Source organism: Scylla paramamosain, chromosome 16 (assembly GCF_035594125.1).
Source record: "Scylla paramamosain isolate STU-SP2022 chromosome 16, ASM3559412v1, whole genome shotgun sequence".
NCBI lineage: Eukaryota > Metazoa > Arthropoda > Malacostraca > Decapoda > Portunidae > Scylla > Scylla paramamosain.
The window spans coordinates 19,141,546-19,158,448 of NC_087166.1; positions in this window are offsets into that span (position 1 = coordinate 19,141,546).

Below are 16,903 nucleotides of genomic sequence, written 5' to 3' on the forward strand. Positions count from 1 at the left end.
GTCGAAGCTGGTTGACTAGGTGTGTTTTACCCTTTCTTTTAGCATACGTGGCTGTCGATTCTTTCGCAACTGTGGGTGTTGTTACAAGCACAGGTCGAAGCTAGTTGACTAAAGGTGTGTTTTACCCTTTCTTTTAGCATAAGGTAGTGAAACGAGTATAAAATAAAACTTACAATCATTATTAAACTAAATATGCACTACCTGATTGGCATAGCGCGTGCACACAATGATCCCGCTTGGGTTCAAGTATGTATAGTTAACATAACATATATAGAAGCTAGTGAATAATAAAGGAAACGAAAGGTGACAAAACATATCCAAGTTAATAAGCAACAAGGTGAATGTAACCTGTACCAAATAATAAGCAATAAAGAACAAAAAATATACAACACAAATATAATACATACAACAAATATAAATAGTTCAGGTGTATATGTAATGAAGAATGTGAGTGTACGCGTGTGAGTGTTCGTGTTCGTCACGTTACCGAATCCAGGCAGCAGGATGGAAGAAGGTTCCAACTGCGAGAAGCAAGTGGGACTGACATGGTGTGGAGATGGAAGTCAGTGGTCAGCTCGGTTACCTTGAGCGAGACGCGAGTCGAGACGTGTTTCTAAAGCTTCGTCTTTATGGTACCGGCACGGTGTAGTCGAGACGGTATTCGAAGCCGATGGTTATTTGGAGAGATTAGTGGTTGGTGAGGCTGGTACGAGGGCTGTAATACCTCCCCACCTGAGGACGTCGACACCCGGTAACAAGAACCTTGGTGACGGTGGAGGAATGAAAAATGGAGAGGCCCGCGTCAGAATCAGAGGTGAATTCGCGAGAGGGTGTCTGCGATGATATTTTCAGAGCCTTTTATGTGTCGGATGGTCACATCATAAGGCTGAAGAAGTGACCACCGGAGAAGACGCTGGTTGGTAAACTTGTTTCGCTGTAGGAATGTCAGAGGATTGCAGTCAGTGAATACCTGCAGGGGCTTGACGCTGGCGTGCAGGTAGCATTTAAGCTTTTGAATTGCTGAGACAAATGAGAGCATTTTCTTCTCGATGGTGCTGTAATTCCTCTGGTGGTTGCTGAATTTGGCTGTGATAGGCCACCGGATGATAGATTACATTCTTCTCCTTTAGGAGGACTGCCCCTGAGGCGATGTCGCTGGCGTCGGTTTGCAGAGAAAATGGTCGGGAGAAGTCCGGAAATTCTTGTGTTGATCGAATGCCCGTTAACAGTCTGGTGTCCACTTAAATTTGGCAGTTCCACTGGTTAGTCCTGTTAGAAGGGCGGCTGCTTCTGCGAAGTTCGGGCAGAACCGGCGGAAGAAACTCGCCAACCCGAGGAATCGTCGTATCTCCCTTTTGGAGAGTGGCACCTAGTACTCCAGTACGGCGGACACGTTGGCGGCTTTGGGAAAGGCACAGCTATGCCCCACCTGGTGCCCGAATTAGGTGACTGTTGCCCCGCTGAATGTAGTTTTGAATAATTTTACCATCAGCCGTGCCTATTGGACTCTGTGGAACGTTACAGCAAATTGGTGGGTATGTTGCTCCCAATTATTTGAGAAGATAAGAAGATCGTTTATGTACACTGACACCCCGACTATGTCTTGGACGAGGTAATTCTTAGCCCTCTGGGAGGTGGCTGGGCAATTTCTCATCCCAAATGGAGCCACCAAATAGTGAAAAAGGCCAAATGGGGCAATGCAAGCTGAAATTTCCGAAGCTCTTAGTTACAAATTTGGATTGTTCCACCTCATCAAGATCATCTATTCGTGGTAAAAGATAGGCATCTGGCACTGACAATTTTCACTCATCTGTAGTCCGTGCAGAAGCGTAGTTGACCATCTTCTTTGGGGACGAGTATGCACGGTGAAGCACAAGGTGAGCGACTAGGTGCAGCCAACCCGTGCGTGAGTAGCCAGTCAACCTCTTTCCTCACCAACCTTCGTTTCTGAGGATACAGACGGTAAGGAACTTGGTGGATAGAAGAAGTGCCTGGTAAAAGTTGCGCGTCATGAATCATCAAGGAACACTGTTTGAAAACAACTTGATGTTGTTCCACAACTGAAATTATGTTTTGTGCTTGTGAGGAAGGTAGGTGACTGAAGTTGTCATGTAGATGTTCAAGTGTATATGCATTACTGGAAGTATCTTTTATATCTGGGATTGTGTCTGAGTCTACTTGCTTAGTTTCTGCGATTATATTTGACTCAAAAGGAACAGGTAACACTGCAGTTGAAGAGTCCGTTGTAGGCGTTCGGTGCTTCTTTAATTTGAGCAAGTTAACATGAATTAATTGTGAGGACTTTCGACAATCAGGAGTATTGATTATATAATTTGTATCATTTACTGTCTTGAAGATGTCATATGAACCATGATATTTTAACTGTAAGGTGTGGAGGAGTGACCAGGAATATGTATAAAGGCGACGACTTGGTTCTTACTTGAGTGGCTCTATTAGAATTAGCTTTCATCCCACGTTGTGTTTGCTGGAGATCAGAGTGGGCAAATGGGCGGACTTTATGAAGAGTATATTTTAAGTTATCCAAATAGTGGGTGACCGTGACAAGCCTATGGACAATGGAGTCAAGTAGCTTGTCCTTAACAAGTTGTAGGGGTTCCCTCACTTCCCTACCAAGTAATAATTCAAAAGGAGAGACACCAAGGGTCTCGGGTGTTTCTCTAATAGCGAACAACATGAAGGGCAGTGCCTCGTCCCATTCCTGGTCCTGTTCGTAACAAAACTTACGTAACATTGATTTTAGGGTTTGATGACACCTATCTAGCACACCCCGAGATTCCGGAAGGTAAGCGGTCGTTAGAGTCTGCGTAATACCAAGTTCAATTAAGACAGCCCGGAAATAGATCACTCGTGAAGCTTGTTCCCAGGTCGCTCTGTATTTCTTGGGGAATACCATAGGTGGTAAACATGTGGGTGAGTTTAGACACAATAGTTTTAACATTGATGTTCTTAATAGCCTCAGGACACCTGGTAGTTGGGTCAAGTACAGTGAGGATGTATTGGTTAACTTTCTTGGTTTTTTGTTAAGGGCCCTACAACATCAATAATTATCTTTTGAAATTATTCTGAAGGAACTTGTAAAGGTTGTCGGGGTAAGGAGAGATGATCTGGTTAGGTTTGCTGCAACTTGACACGTATGACATGAATTGACAAATGAAGCTACGTCCTTCCGTAGAGCTGGCCAGTAAAAATGACTCAACATTTTATCACAGGTTTTCGTGATACCTAAGTGTCCAGAAACGTTTTTATGAGCGATCTCTATTACGGTTGTTCTCAAGACTCTTGGCAAGACTATTTGATGGACCTCTGCCCATGATGGATCGTCATTAAGTTCAGGTGGTTTATACAATTTCATAAGGATGTCGCCCTGGTAGAAAAATGATGGATAGTGAATTATCTGTTCCATAGCAATGGCTTGGGAGTGAAATTTGGTTAATGATTCATCCTCTTTTTAGGTCATTGAGAGAACTTTAGTAGTGAAGTTCACTTGAGCTGGACGATTCAGAGGTTTGGGCAAAGACTGAGCAGTGATAGTGTCTGGCATGGAGGCGTACATTCCTCACTCTTTTTCTCGTCCTAAATCTTCTAAACCTTGGTTTAACACAGCTTGTTCTCGTGCTATACATGATAGAGAGGTGGCCCACGAAAGGTACTTAAGCCTTCCATCACCAGAATCTCATGCACTTTATATTTCTGCCCGGAACCATGCCAAGTCTGTTCTCCAACTAGCCAAAAACTCCTTCATTAACAGAAAATGTCAAAACCTTTCAAGATCTAACTCCCCTCGTGATTTCTGGCATCAAGCCAAAAACATCTCCAATAACTTTGCTTCTTCTTCTTTTCCTCCTCTATTTCAACCAGATGGCACCACTGCTATCACATCTATTTCTAAAGCTGAACTCTTCGCTCAAACCTTTGCTAAAAGCTCTACCTTGAACGATTCTGGGCTTGTTCCTCCCTCTCCTCCACCCTCTGACTACTTCATGCCACGTATTAAAATTCTTCGCAATGATGTTTTCCATGCCCTCGCTGTCCTAAACCCTCGGAAGGCTTATGGACCTGATGGGGTCCCTCCTATTGTTCTCAGAAACTGTGCCTCCGTTTGTTGCCTAGTCAAACTCTTTCAGCTCTGTCTGTCAACATCTGCCATTCCTTCTTGCTGGAAGTTTGCCTACATTCAACCTGTTCCTAAAAAGGATGACCGTTCTAATCCCTCAAACTACCGACCTATTGCTTTAATTTCCTGCCTATCTAAAGTTTTTGAATCTATCCTCAACAAGAAGATTCTTAAACATCCATCACTTCACAACCTTCTATCTGATCGCCAGTATGGGTTCCGTCAAGGCCGCTCTACTGGTGATCTTCTGGCTTTCCTTACTGAGTCTTGGTCATCCTCTTTTAGAGATTTTGGTGAAACTTTTGCTGTTGCCTTGGACATATCAAAAGCTTTTGATACAGTCTGGCACAAAGCTTTCATTTCCAAACTACCCTTCTACGGTTTCTATTCTTCTCTCTGTAACTTCATCTCAAGTTTCCTTTCTGACCTTTCTATTGCTGCTGTGGTAGACGGTCACTGTTCTTTTCCTAAATCTATTAACAGTGGTGTTCCTCAGGGTTCTGTCCTGTCACCCACTCTCTTCTTATTATTCATTAATGATCTTCTAAACCAAACTTCTTGTCCTATCCACTCCTACGCTGATGATACCACCCTGCACTTTTCCACATCTTTTCATAGACGTCCAACCCTTCAGGAGGTAAACATATAACGCAGGGAAGCCAGAGAACGCTTGACTTCTGATCTTTCTAAAATTTCTGATTGGGGCAGAGCAAACTTGGTGTTGTTCAATGCCTCAAAAACTCAATTCCTCCATCTATCAACTCGACACAACCTTCCAGACAATTATCCCCTCTTCTTCAATGACACTCAACTGCCCCCCTCTTCTACACTGAAAATCCTCGGTCTGTCCTTTACTTATAATCTGAAATGGAAACTTCACATCTCATCTCTAGCTAAAATACTTTATATGAAGTTAGGCATTCTGAGACGTCTCCGCCAGTTTTTCTCACCCCCTCCAACTGCTAACTCTGTACAAGTGCTTTATCCGTCCATGTATGGAGTATGCTTCACATATCTGGGAGGTTCCACTCATACTGTTCTTCTAGAGAGGGTGGAATCAAAAGCTTTTCGTCTCATCAACTCCTCTTCTCTAACTGACTGTCGTTAGCCTCTCTCTCACCGACGCAATGTTGCATATCTAGCTGTCTTCTACCGCTATTTTCATGCTAACTGCTCTTCTGATGTTGCTAACTGTATGCCTCCCCTCCTCCCACGGCCTCGCTGCACAAGACTTTCTTCTTTCTCTCACCCCTATTCTGTCCACCTCTCTAACGCAAGAGTTAACCAGTATTCTCAATCATTCATCCCTTTCTCTGGTAAACTCTGGAACTCCCTGCCTGCTTCTGTATTTCCACCTTCCTATGACTTGAATTCCTTCAAGAGGTAGGTTTCAAGACACTTATTCATCAATTTTTGACCACTGCTTTGACCCTTTTATGAGACTGGCATTTCAGTGGGCATTTTTTTATTAGATTTTTGTTGCCCTTGGCCAGTGTCCTTCTTACATATAAAGAAAAAAAAGTAACGGGATTGTTCTGGGCAGCTTGTGCTTGGGTCACGGTACAAACCGGAAACAAATTAGGTTGTTTCCGCTCAAGTTCCCCTGTATGATTCTATGGGAGTGGTGAGTCTTTAATGACAAAGGGTGGAAAGACTGCACCACCGCCTAAGTCATTAGCCAGTAAAAACTATGGGCAAAAATTGATCACTACCCACCCCAACAATCACTTCTCTCTTCACTATAGAACTGTCAAGGTGTACTCTGGCTAATGGGAGTGGAAATGGATAAAAAAAAAAAAAAAAAATCCTTTAAATACACCTTTTCATCAGTGTATTTTTTTTTCCCAAGAACTGCTTATTTTAGTACAAGTGACTGGCCTCCTGCAGTGTCCTTTATGATATTTACTGAGTATTTTAAGTTATCACCAAAGGAGACTGATCCTTTTTACATAAATGGGGTAAATAACTTATTAGAGGGATCTGTTTTCGTGGTATTAAATGAGGCCAATGGTTTGGTAAAAGCACCTTTTGCTACTTTGCAATTGGGATTAGGACAATCTCTTATGAGGTGGGAAGCCTTTTTTGCAAAATGAACACACTGGAGAGAACTTGTTACTACTAACTACCGACTTGCCATTGTTTACAGCACCCGCACCGGACTTTACAATTGATTCAGCCTTCCTCTTTCCCACGGGACCTGGACGATGAAAATACGTCTGCGATTTCAGCAGGTTTAAGTAAGTCTGTCTCGTCTCTGTTGGTGATGTGCATTACTACTGAATGAGGAACCTTGCGTTGAAATTCCTCTAAGGCGATCAAGTTTAAGATTCCTAAATTTTTTGTCTGTAACCCTCTGTTGTAATGAAATATGCCTCTAGAATACCTTTCTTAACTGAGGCACAATCAGTATCATTTTCTAGATCCAATCCTCCTGAGGCAATTCAAAGTGTTCAGGAGAGGATTCGAACTCCCTGAAGAAACTTTCGGGATCTTGATCTGAGAATTGTGGTAAGGGACAAATATTCAGTGATCTTAGCCTTGTTTGGAGGTTGTTTTTGCAACAGGAGTAACTGGTGAGCTCTTCCTTTCTCTGCTTGTTTCTCTTCATGTTCTCTTTGTTTCTCCCTCTCCTCCTCATATTCTATCTGCATTTGCAAGGCTTTCATTTTAACTTTCTCTCTCTCTAAAAGAATATTAGGATCTTTAGTCTGACTCTCTATCTCGAGTCCTTTACTTGGGCTAGGTTCTTCTCCAAGATGAGTTAAAATGAGTGTCATGAGGTCATCTTTTCGAATGTCATGTTGCAATGGAATCTCGAAACCACTAGCAGTATATTTTTATTTGATCATTGTTTACTTTGGAGGCTTTAAGTTCTTCTACAGAAGGATTTCCTACAAATTTTCTATGGTCTAGGAATTTTGTCATTTTGACGTACTCACTTGAGTAGAAAAGTGCAAAGATTTGATGTAAAAACTCTACCAGAAGTTATTTCCGAAGTTTCACTTGACATAAGATTCGAGAGGATTAATAACCGCAAAGACGAGATTTGCACCCTTGAACACGAGATAAGATACGTTTATAGAGAGGGGCGCGATCCCTGATGAGCCTTTCTTTCACAGATGTAACTGGCCATAGGTCAGCGAATGATGTACCTCACAACAAACAGGAGCTCGCCTAAAGTACTCTTTTGAGTTTAGACTGGTCTAGTTACTCGCGAGAAAATTAAGAATCTATTTGGAGCTTCAATGGCTCCAAATGAGTAAGAATGAGTCTCAGAGCAGTATATGAGAAAGTGGAACTATGGGATAATCCCTACCTGAAACCGACACAACTACCAATGTGAATACGCAGTTATCCCTATACCTAGTCACCAGGCCTATCGTTAAATATTTAAAGGCAAGGTCACCATGCACCCAACAGCAGATACTCGTGAGATAAACGAAGAAGTGACGAAGACGAGTGTGAATAATGTGGTTATGTATGCATGTCATGGGTATGTATACCTGAAAACAAACCTTACCAAGTCAGAAACAGTGATTGATTAACTAGAAGTTACGTTAACATACAAATGACATACCAGTTCATAAGATACTATCCCGGTCAGGCCCCAGATATATGTTACAAGCACGGGTAGAAGTTGGTTGACTAGAGGTATGTTGTGCCCTTTCCTGTAGCATAAGGTAGTGAAACGAGTATAAAATAAAACTTACAATCATTATTAAACTAAATATCCACTACCTGAAGCGGTCATAGCGCGTGCAACTTATCTAGGACACAGTGATCTCGCTTGGATTCAAGTAAGTATGTAAAGTGAACATAACATATACAAGCTAATGAGTAATAAAGGAAACCAAAGGTGACGAAACATATAAAAGTTAATAAACAACAAAGTGAATGTAACATGTACCAAATAATAAGCAATAAAGGAAAACAAATATATACCAATAATACAACACAAATATAATTAGCTCAGGGGTGTATGTAATGAAGAGTGTGAGTGTACGTGTGTGAGTGTTCGTGTTTGTGTTCGTTTTCGTCACGTCTTCTTCTAACTCACGTCGAAGTTACCGATATTAGATAATATTAGATAAATACAAGTACGAACCGAGTGATCCCTCCCTATCACCTTCACGTACTACCGCTCCTTACCCCTCTCATCATTACAATCTCCGACCGCGAACCTAACTACTTACACTTTCTTCCAGGAATGGCCAATGTAATTTTTTTTCTGACATAATGTAGGTGTTCTTTTGAAATTTAGATTTTCATTCTTCTTTCACCAACTTGCAATAGCTATGCAGGACTGTGCCCAGAACATGCCAGTTCCAAATGTGGGTTAGTTAATTCATTGGGAGAGATTTCTCAGGCGATTTTTGGGGATTGCTATGGACAGCGATTTACATGAGTTGCATGAACACTATGCCCATTTCACAAATCTTGCTTCAGCTAACAGGCAGGTGATAAATCTCCATAATAAGTGTATCTCTGTTCTACTAGCGAATATCAAGAATCTTTTTCAAACGTGATACCACTTTTCCACAGTGTTCATCGGGGCATTGTTTTGGATGTATGCTCTTTCTGAATTTCTGTCCATATATCAGACAGTTGACGTTTTTTGAGATTCCTCTGTAGTCAGTTCTTTTTCATAATCCCATTTTAAGTCGGAATCTGCTTGATGCATGGTAGGGACACATAAATTTATCTTTTCCTGCGGCCGACTAACTAACCACACATAAGCTAAGACAGCTTACTTCCACTTACGACTATTGATTAATCTCTCTTAATGCTGTCGTCATTCACGTGCCTCTTTCTACTTGAAATGCCTCCTACTCTCAATCTGGTTGCTGAAGATTATTCAGTGTATGTAGTTGTTTGAATGAAGGATTTGCACTGCTATATGTCGTCATACTTAAACTTGTGTAATTTTCGTTTCGCATTTTATTTATCATCCATCTCATTTTATTTATCATCCACTTATTGGCAATATGTGCGGGGTCATACACCCATGTAACGACGGACGATGATTCTACAAACATGTCATGCTTTTAGAACCAATTTCCACCGCTCATCCCATTAGTTGTTTGTATGAAGGGTACACCGTCCCAAAGGGTTTTGGGTCATGACGCAGTTTACGATTTTCGTCATCTCATGTTTTCTAACTTCATTATTTACCTTTGTGTCTACACGGGATATTCCCTACTTACATGTCTTCACATATCTAGGAACGCTCATTCAACATTATGTTAGAGTTTGCGCTGACAGAGGTGTTCAGCGACAAGATTAATCATCTGCACACAATTAGCGCAACACTATAACATGGTTAGGTTCATTTTTTTTTTTTTTTTACTGCGAGGACGCGGCAGGTACATAACCAAGCGATGTTAGGACTACTTATAATAATGATAATATTATAATAATAATAATAATAATAATAATAATAATAATAATAATAATAATAATAATAATAATAATAATAATAATAACAATAATAAAAATAATCATTATTATTATTATTTATTATTGTCATTATTATTATTATTATTATTATTATTATTATTATTATTATTATTATTATTATTATTATCATTATTATTAGTAGTAGTAGTAGTAGAAGAGAAGTAGTAGTAGTAGTAGTAGTAGTAGTAGTAGTATTGTGTTAGAATTTCCTTCTCTTTCTCCTCCTTTCTGTCTGGCCTGTGCGCGTTGAGGTCACGCTAATGGGAATGTTAGGTAGGTTTATTTAATATTCATATCTAGAGGATGTAGAGAGGGATATATGAATAGGAGAGATTGTACATATTTCCTTCATTATCTATGTAGTATTATCGTTACTTTAATTGTAACGTTCCTTTTAAAATAACAAACTTGTTATTTGATAATATGTCAACTTTTGCCGGCCGCGGTGTCGGTGTTATTGACTACCGGAGTGAGGGGCATCGGCGGCGTTCGGGTGTGCCTAGTCCGGGAGACAACTTGGCCTCCGGTGTGTAAAACTTGTAAATACACATAAACTCTACTTACCTGGTGTTTCCACATTCCCGCTAATTCTTACTGAACTAAGCATCATTAAACAGAACCAGAGAGAGAAAGAAGACTACTATATAGTGTGTACATCGGTGACAACTTTGAGACTACCACATTGATTCACCATAATATTATCAATAGAAATATGACTCAAATGAGCTGAGACCAGTAGCAGTAACAAATTGCGTTTTATACACACACACACACACACACACACACACACACACACACACACACACACACACACACACTCACACACACACACACACACACACACACACATACACACACACACACACACACACGCACGCACGCACGCACGCATGCACGCACGCACGCGCACACACACACACACACACACACACACACACACACACACACACACACACACACACACACACACACACACACACACACACAAACACACACACTCTTTAATTAATTTTTTTTGATGAAAGTGACAGTGGAAATAACAGAAGAAGACATAAAGATCAATGAACTAATTAAAGAAACCCAATGTTGCTGTAAAGTAAAAAAAAAAGGAAGGATTGAATTATTTGTAAACATTCTTAAGATGATATAAGCCTTAGACTTAAGAGTCTTAGATTTTTGTTATCTTTGGCCAGTGTCCCTTCTACATAAAAAAAAAAAAAGCACAATTCCTAGCATAATTCCAAGAATCTTTGTGAATACAACCCCAGGTGCCGGATGCGAGAATTGTGGATAACTAAGGTGTGACTCGTAATACTGACACTAACAGGTATGCCTTGGGGTGTGATTACGTAAATTTAATGTATTCGTTTACTATGGGGATCTTGTTACAACAATGTTATTGTTGAGTTTTCTGCCAGCCGTATTTGGTTGTTACTCTGCTAGATCATTTAGACAGTGATTCTCTGTTATTGAGGTGTTAGTTGTTGACATTTATTTGCTTTGGATTGATGTCGTCAGTTTAAGGTGCTTTAGGTGTGGAGACGTTTATTTAAATTAATATATGTTACTCATATATTTGACTGTTGGTCGATAGTGTGTCAGTTATTGAAAAAAAAAATTCTAAATAGCTGTTTAATTAAATATTATGGTTTTGATTATGTGCAACGGCTTTAAATATTTAATGATGGAATAATGTAGACTGTGATTGGGCTAGAGTAAATAGAAAAATAAATTGCTCATTTGTACTGTGATTATAAAATATACATTTATGAAAAAAAGGCTAGTCAAGATTCTGATTAATCAGACTGGACTGTACAGGTACTATTGTGTTGTTAACACACACACACACACACATACACACAATACAGTGGGAGACATGACCTAATATAAAGAGACTGTAATGTTACGTATGAAAACATTTAAGAGCAAATGACATTTCATAACGGACACATCGAAGGTACAACTTAGGGTCTAAGAACTAACTTTAGAGGTAATATTACATAAAATGTTTATGAATAAGAAACACTGTATTTATCGGGTTTCATTTATTTATTCATAAGATATCCCTTGTATGAATGGTAGCATGTGATCACCATTCACCAATGTTTCATTTTCTAATAAAATAATAAGGATCAAGAATATATGAGCAGACCATCACCATTGTATTGCAAACCACTCATGGTCTTTGTATTTATTCCTAAAATCATGCCAAATCTGTCCTATTTGACAAAAGCATTTTCAACAATAACACATATGAAAATCCTACTTGACTTTCTTCAAATAATTTTAGGCACATACCTAGAATATAACCAATATTTTCCCTGATGAATTTTCATCTTCCCAATTTTTTATTTTTTTTTTTTATCATTTTAATGGAACCACTTCCAACTCCTTTATCACTGTAGTTCAGGTTTTCTCTTAGAACTTTGTTATCAACTTAACAATGAATGATTTTGAGTTTGTTCCTCATACGCATCCGCATCATATTAAATTATGTTTGTTACTGAAACATTGCGTAATGGTTTTTATGTGAGATCTGTGGTCGTTATCCTCGGAATCATTCTTATATATATATATATATATATATATATATATATATATATATATATATATATATATATATATATATATATATATATATATATATATATATATATATATATATATATATATATATATATATATATATATATATATATATATATATATATATATATAATCACGTTTTTTATTTATTTGTTTATTTATTCTTTGGGTGTGTGCCCTTAGCCGGCTCTATTTAGGTGTGAACAAAAGTAACAGAAATGTATTCATTTTCCGCAAAGAAAACAAAAGGTGCGAGAAAGTAATTTATTGGGAGTAACATTTCCATATATTAGATAACAAAGCAATGTCATAAATGTATCATGAAAATTTGTAAATAAAAAAGATAATAATTAAATAAACAAACAGCTAATATAACCTGGTATTGTAAAACAATTAATTTACATCCATGGGTCGCTTCAAATTGTGAACAAAAAATGAACTAAATTTATAAAAACTATCACCATCTCGTGCACTTTCCCAAAATTATTTCGATAATAAAGACAACTATGGCCATGAGGTTGCCGACGATAAATATGATGAACATGCTTTGCAGATGCTCTACTGTCAGAGGTATTGTCTGGCCGCTCTCTGAAGATCCATCTAGTTGACTTTGCTGTGTCTTTGAGAAGTCTTCATGGCCAATGGGCGTCACCATTCCTGTCTTTTATGTGGGATGTTGATAATGCATTGATATTTGCTACGTATGTTTTCATTCTAGTTATAAGAATAATCCTGTGCACGTGATATATCATGTTACATACCTTAAATTATGGAAATATATGCAACGAAAAAGTAACAAAGCTTACCTTCTTAGCGAACATGAGTGTCTCCTCAAACCAATGCTGCACAAGGCCAGCCTCTACTACCCAATTCACCACTCTGTCAAAATTCTTCTTAAGAGGTGAGTGACTCTGGAGACCCATAGCCACACTGAAAGGCTGGAAACATTCCTGCCAAGTGTGGCATGAGAGTACTGAATAATTATAACAGACAAGCAAATTTAAAGGTTATTGATTTGCTAGACAATACTTGGTAATTTTTCTGAAATAAAGTATATATATATATATATATATATATATATATATATATATATATATATATATATATATATATATATATATATATATATATATATATATATATATATATATATATATATATATATATATATATATATATATATATATATATATATATATATATATATATATATATATATATATATATATATATATATATATATATCGGAGGAGGCAGTAAACACATGGCGAAAAGATAATTACTCTCAGTGAAATCTAAAATATTGGGTTAGAGGCTTTTGTCAACTCATCAATAACCCAGCTGTGACCTCACTGAACGTTTCCTTCTGTGTCTCACAACACAAGGGGCAATAACAACCTGCCGTCTCAAGACAACTCTCTTCCTTCACACAAAACTGCATACAGCTAATTACACACACAAACCTTCACTCAAAATTCTAAATTAAATACGGCGACTATTACACCTGCCTCGGAGTCCCCATCTTGGAAGAGCGCAAGAAATGTCCCCAGGTCAGACTACTCTTCTGATATCGACCCTAAGTTTCTTGACACCCCTCCTCAACTTATTATTATTATTTTTTTTTTCTGCAACATTCGCAGCCTTGGATATAATTTACCATCTGTCGAATACCATCTCTCCTCCAGTGTAGTGGAACCAGACTAACTTGGTACCCGGGGTGTTGGCTGTGCCTCTCCGCGCTGTTGCCATCTCAACCCCGGAGTGACTTGACTTGCCAGTGGCCAGCAAAGCGCAGCCTGGGGTATTCCCGTGTCAAGAACACTTGGGGCGGCAGAGCTGCACGGCCTATACCCATTACCGAGTGTATCAGAAGGTATACATTGTCGTTCCACCATCAACTCAAAAAAAAAATAAATAAATAAATAAATAAATAAATAAAAAAAAAGGCAGTTGTATACAAGTTATAATTATGCAAAAATTAAGGCAAAGAATGACAGTATGAGAGAGAGAGAGAGAGAGAGAGAGAGAGAGAGAGAGAGAGAGAGAGAGAGAGAGAGAGAGAGAGAGAGAGAGAGAGAGAGGTATTCACATGCCTGTTTTCAATCCAAAGCTGGATGGTGTGTCTATGTGCGAAACTATTTGATTTTCACTATCTTGCCTAAGCTCTTGAATCTTTCGATTTTTGTAACATATGGCTACGACTACAGAGTAACTCTCAAACTAGATTTATTTCTGCGGTGTGCCTTTTTTTTGACAACTTAAATCTCCAAAATGTAACACATTTTGTCTGTCTACCTTTTTTGTGGAGATCTCCATTCTTAGAGATTTCAATGTCCACCACTAACTTTGGCTTTCCTCTCCTTTCACTGACCATTCTGGTGAACTAGACTTTAACTTTCCTATCCTCCATGACCTAGAGCAACTGGTGCAATACTTTACATGTATTTCTGACCGTCTTGGAAATACGCCCAACATTCTTGATATTTTTTCTAACCTCTAATCATTCCGTTTACGTTGTCACCCTATCTTCGTTGGGCTCCTCGGATTACAACCTGATATTTGTATTTTGTTCTATTGCTCCAATCTCTCCTCAGGATCTCCCAAAATGGAGGTGCCTCGTTCGTTCTGCCTCTGCTAATTGCGGGGAATCTGACTGATTTGGGGGGAATGACTCCTGCTTCCGTGTCAGAGACCTGTCTTTGTGTGCTGATCGCATAACAAAGACGACAGTGTCCGGCATGAAGACATAAATTCCTCAGTCTTTCTCTTCCCCTAAATCTTCCAAACGTTGGTTTAACACAGCCTGTTTTCATGCTATACATGATAGAAAGTTTGCCCACAAAAGGTACGTGTGTCTTCCATCACTAGAATCTCATACACTTTATATTTCTGCCCGGAATGATGCCAAGTCTGTTCTCCAACTAGCCAAAAACTCCTTCATCAATAGAAAGTGTCAAAATGTTTCAAGATCTAATTCCCCTCGTGATTTGTGGCACCTAGCCAAAAACATCCCCAGTAACTTTGCTTCTTAATTTTTCTCTCCTTTATTTAAACCTGATGGCACCACTGCCATCTCATATGTTTCTAAAGCTGACCTCTTTGTTCAGACTTTTGCTAAAAACTCTAACTTGGATGAATCAGGGCTCTTTCTACCAACTCATCCACCCTTTGACATTTTCATGCTACCCATAAAGATCCTTCGCAGTGATGATTCCCATGTCCTCGGTGGCTCAGAAGGCTTATGAACCTGATGGGTTCCTTCCTATTATTCTCCGAAACTGCCTCCGTGTGTACACCTTGCCTGGAAAACTCTTCAAATTCTGTCTATCAACATCTACCTCTCCTTCTTGCTGGAAGTTTAACTACATTCAAACTATTCCTTAAAAGGGTGACCGTTCTAATCCTTCAAACTACCGTTCTTTTGCTTTAATTTCCTGCCTCCGTGCGTACACCTTGCCTGGGAAAACTCTTCCAATTCTGTCTATCAACATCTACCTCTCCTTCTTGCTGGAAGTTTAACTACATTCAAACTATTCCTTAAAAGGGTGACCGTTCTAATCCTTCAAACTACCGTTCTTTTGCTTTAATTTCCTGCCAATCTAAAGTTTTTGAATCTATCCTCAACAGGGAGATTCTTAAACATCCATCACTTTACTATTTTCTATCTGATCGCCAGTATGGGTTCCGTCGAGGCAGGTCTATTGGTAATCTGTTTTTTTTTTTTTTCTTACTGAATCATGGTTATCCTTTTTTTTTTTTTAAGGATTTTGGTGAAACTTTTGCTGTTGCCTTAGACACATCAAAAGCTTTTGATAAAATCTGGCACAATGCTTTGATTTCCAAACTACCCTACTACGGTTTCTATCCTTCTCTCTGTAACTTCAAGTTTCCTTTCTGACCGTTCTATTGCCGCTGTGGTAGACGGTTATTGTTCTTTTCCTAAATATATTAACAACGGTGTTCCTCAGAGTTCTGTCTTGTCACCCACTACCTTCCTATTATTCATCAATGATTTTCTAAACCAAATTTCCTGTCCCATCCAGTCCTATGCCGATGATACCACCCTGCACTTTTCCGAGTCTTTTAGTAGACATCCAGCCCATCAAGGAATTAAACAGACGACAGTGTCCGGCATGAAGGCATAAATTCCTTAGTCTTTCTCTCCACACACGGAATGCACATAACGTCTAACTTCTGATCTCTCTAAAATTTCTGATTTGAGTAAATTTTGTATTGTTCAGTGCCTCAAAACTCAATTCCTCAATCTATCAACTCGACACAAGCTTCCAGATAACTATCCCCTCTTTTTCAATGACACTCAACTACTGTCCTTTACTTGTAATTTAAGCTGGAAACTTCACATTTCATCTTTAATTAAAACAGCTTCTATGAAGGTAGATGTTCTGAATTGTCTCTGCCATTTTTTTTTTTTTATCATCCCCTCTACCCACCGCTGCTAACTCTGTACAGGGGCCTTATCCGTCCATGTATGGAGTATGCTTCATATGTACATAAGGACTCAACTCATATCACTCTTTTAGACAGGGTGGAATCAAAAGCTTTTTGTCTCATCAACTCCTTTTCTCTAATTAACGGTCTTCAGCCTCTCATCGCCGTAGTGTTGCATCTCTTGCTATCTTCTACCACCAATTTCATGCTAACTGCTTTTCTGATCTTGCTAACTGCAATGCCTACCCTACTCCCGCAGCCTCGCTGTACAAGAAT